This window comes from Mus pahari, chromosome 2, assembly GCF_900095145.1.
Source record: "Mus pahari chromosome 2, PAHARI_EIJ_v1.1, whole genome shotgun sequence".
Lineage (NCBI taxonomy): Eukaryota > Metazoa > Chordata > Mammalia > Rodentia > Muridae > Mus > Mus pahari.
Window position 1 is genome coordinate 66747105 of NC_034591.1, and position 4409 is coordinate 66751513.

Genomic DNA, 4409 nt, shown 5'->3' on the forward strand with positions numbered 1-4409 from the left:
GAAGTCAGGCAGGGCAGAAACCTGGAGGGGTCCACTGCAGAGGGAAGTCAGGCAGGGCAGAAACCTGGAGGAGTCCACTGCAGAGGGAAGTCAGTCAGGGCAGAAACCTGGAGGAGTCCACTGCAGAGGGAAGTCAGGCAGGGCAGAAACCTGGAGGTAGAAACTAAATCAGAAACCATGATGGAAGAACTTTGGTTTGTTTTGGTTGGTTTTGAGTTGGGGTCTCTTTATGAAGCCCAGGCTGTCCTGGAACTCGTTCTGTAGATCTGTCTGCCTCTCCCTCTCTGCCTCTCCCTCTCTGCCTCTTCCTCTCTGCCTCTCCCTCTCTACCTCTCCCTCTCTGCCTCTCCTCTGCCTGAAAGGGCTGTGATTAAAGGCTTGCACCAACTATCCCCCCACTCCCAGCTTAGTCAGTTTCCTTAAAATATGAATCCCATTCTGAAAGTCAGCAGCGGGGGCTCCAGCCATCCGGTGGTTAAACCTTCTTCCCAGTTTCTTCTCCCCTCCTGCATCGATCACTAACCAAGAAAATGTCTCATAGACTTGCCACAGGACAACTTGATGGAGGTTTTTCCCAGTTCAGGAAGGAAGTCATTCCTTCCAGATGACTCTAGCCATGATAAGGTGGCAAAATAAAAAAACCATACACACAACAAAGCACACACAGTCTGACTCGGAGAAATAATTATCTTCTATCACTTATCCCTTTCAGTTTTGTAATTATGATTTCACCCCTTCTTCCTACTTGAGATACAGACCGGGTGGCTGGAGCCCCCGCTGCTGACTTTCGGAATGGGTTCCATATTTTAAGGAAAGCTGACAGATAAAAGAAGGCTGTGTTCCCAAAATACACTGAAGTCACCATGCCAGCTCTGGCCACAACTCCAAAGACACTTTACTCAAAGAAGATTTCTATCCTGTTAAAACCTCAGGGGAGAGACCAGCCCAGGGAACTCTAAAAGAGCACGCTTCCTTTACAGGGCGGTTCCTTAGGTGAGTAGGTTCCCATTGCTACACTGGAAACTCCTGTGGCCTTCTCAGCTCACTTGAAATGTGAGACAGTGTAGGCAGACCTGTTACTGCAACTGACTGGTGTCTGTGCCCCCACAAAACAGAAGGCAATCGATTCTTGTGGCTTCTTACAGCATCACAAGCAGGTGGTTCCCATCTTCCAGTGATAGAAACGGGCATGATGGTAAAAGGCTGCAATCCCCCCATACTTGTGGGGTGGAGGCAGAAGGATCATGATCTTGGTCAAGGTCATCTTTGGCTACACAGTTTAAGGCCATTGTCCTCTGGTGTCAGCAACTGTGAGACGACATCAGATCTGCATAAGATAAGGTCCATCGACATTCTGTCTTGGTGGGGTAGGGCCTCAAGAGGCTCTATGTAAGGGTGCTGCTGCTAAGATGACTGTGTTCCTGTTAACAATCACTCACCCAGGCGCCGGGAAGCAACCCTAATGAAATGAATTGGCTCATAAAAGGGAGAATACTCAGCACACAGAAGACTGTTTTACAGGGGGAAGTTGGGTAAAGATCAAACTTGCCCCAAGGAACTGGACACGCCTAATCAGCAGGAAGTAGTCTAACAATAACATTGACCCCTTTCCTTTCGATCCATTTTTTCTCTGTCTAGTATTAGGGTGTTGAAAATGTCAAAAAAGGGTGGAGGAGGGTAGAAAAAAGAAGAAAAAATAGAAAATGCCAGCTGTAAGTGGTGCCCAAATGTGGGACTTGAAAATTAAGGATAAAAATGGGAAATTTGATTTCAAATGTCATAGAGAAAATGGCAGAGGACAAGGAAATGGGTATTTCTTTTCAAGATGCCAGCAAACAATGTATTGAGTCTGCTACCCCTGTGAAAGATATACCCCCGCTCTGCTTCCAGGCAGGATCTTGCTTTTTTTTTTTTTTTTTTTTTTTTTTTTTTTTTTCTGTTTCAAAAAGGGTTAGGAGAATGGCTGTGCAGTTGGAAAAATTGCAGGCAGAAATGGAAGGACCTGAATGTACTGGCTGGCTTTCTGTGTCAACCTGACACAAGCTGGAGTTATCACAGAGAAAGGAGCTTCAGTTGAGGAAATGTCTTCATGAGCTCCAGCTGTAAGGCATTTTCTCAGTGATCAAGCGGGGAGGACCCAGCCCGTTGGAGTAGTACCATCTCTGGGCTCTACAAAAGAGTATGCCAAGGAAGTCAGGAGAGGCAACCCAGTAAGCTGCACCCCTCTGTGGCCTCTGCATCAGCTCCTGCCTCCAGGTTCCTGCCCTGTGTGAGTTCCAGTTCTGACTTCCTTTGGTGAATGAATGTGGAAGTGTAAGATGAATAAACCCTTTCCTTTCCAACTTGCTTCTTGGTCATGGTGTTTCATTGCAGCAATAGAAACCCTAACTAAGACCCTGAGAAGCAAAAAAGAGGAGCAGCCTGGGCTACTCAGCTTTCCCAGTGGTCAGGCAGCCTGTGTATGGTGTGGACAAGGCTATGACAAGATAGGATGGCGTCCGACAGAAGTGAGAGATCTGAGATGTTTCAGCGAGGCTATGACTTCATATAGGAACAAATTCTAAATAACTGGGCTACTGAAAATAGAATTATTTTCCAAGACCAGAAGGGATTGATTAGTAACAGCTGTACTAAAGTCCAGTCTGCAGTTGCAATGGTTAACATGGTGGAGGGCAGAAGCTTCAAATATGGAACAGTGAAATGAATGATGGGAATGAATATAGTAAAAGACCAGTTGCTGGGTAAAGAGCGGTATTCTGATATACAGGAAAAGAATCGGTTTGACATTTTGTGGTACAGTGTCACTTCATGGCTTTAAGAGGTTGGGACCAAGTTGAAGAGTCTGGGAAAAGGTCCACCTCATTTACAAAGATTGTACAAGGCAATAGAGCACTCGGGAGGCAGAGGCAGGCAGATTTCCGAGTTCGAGGCCAGCCTGGTCTACAGAGTGAGTTCCAGGACAGCCAGAGCTATACAGAGAAACACTGTCTCAAAAAACCAAACCAAACCAAACCAAACCAAACAAAAGGCTATAGAGAAGCCTTCATGGGTTGTTTGTGTGCTTGTTTGTTTTTCACAAAGTCTCAACTGTAATCAAAGCCATATCAGACCTCAATACTAGACATTAATAGAGACTTTGGTGTTTGAAAATGCAAATACTAAATGTAAAAACATTATTAGACCATTAAAGGTGTGGCCAGCACCTATGGACAAATGAATAAGGGATACTACTGATATTGCTTCTAACATGTACCATGCTAATATAAAACGGGCCGAGCTATAGTTAAAGGTCTCCGATACCAAACATCCTGGTACTTCAATTGTGGGAATTATGCTCATTTGGAAAGAAACTGAGACTAAACTGCTAAAGATCTCACAATGCCCAGTGTTACACCAGTTGCAGCATGGAAAACCAGGGGAGAAAAACGGTCCAATACAGCAGCCAACCAGGGGCCAAGGAAGATGCCTCGCTAGATGTAGAGCCCCTGTACAGCTGGAACACAGCTAAGCTGCCTTCATGGGCTTAAAATGAGACAAAGGTTAAGCAGCCGTTATCAACTGAGCTGTGGTATCAAAACTGGTATGTGCAAGTTCTAACCTTAAGACCCCAGAACATAACTGTTTGGGGGGGGGTTGGGGCTGGAGAAATGGTTCACTGGTAAAAGCACTCGCTGCTCTTATAGAGAGTCTGTATTTGGATGCCAGCACTCACATGGACAACTCTCAATGACCTGGAACTCCAGTTCCAGGGATCTTTTGGCCTCTCTAGGCAGCAGGCATGCATATGGTACACAGACATAATTATGTGGGAAACAGGCATATACCATTTTTAAAAGGTTGAAAAATGATCATGTGAAGACTCAGGCAGAGGATAGAGCAGGGCCTCAGAGTAACCAGTTAGGCTGGCACCTGTTGTGACCTCAGGCTTTTTGAGTTCAAAGAAAATATATTTCTGTTGATCAAACCACCCAGTTTGGGGATTGTGTTGGTCTGAATGAAAGTGGTCCCCGTAGACTCTGGGAGTGGTGTTATTAGAGGTGTGGCTTTTTGGAGTAGGTGTGTGGCTTTGAGGTTTCAGAAGCTTAAGCCAGGCCCAGTGTCATTCTCTCTTCCTTCTGCCTGCCAATCCAGATGTAGACTTGGCCACCTTTCCCGCACCACATCTGCCTGAATGCTGTCATGTTTCCCCGTAACTTTAATTTTTTCAAATCCCGTTTTTTATGATGGTTCTTAAACATTATTTTTTGTTTTGTTTTTTGTTTTTTTCTAGACAGGGTTTCTCTGTATAGCCCTGGCTGTCCTGGAACTCACTTTGTAGACTAGGCTGGCCTCGAACTCAGAAATCCGTCTGCCTCTGCCTCCCAAGTGCTGGGATTAAAGGTGTGCACCACCACGCCCGGCTTCTTAAA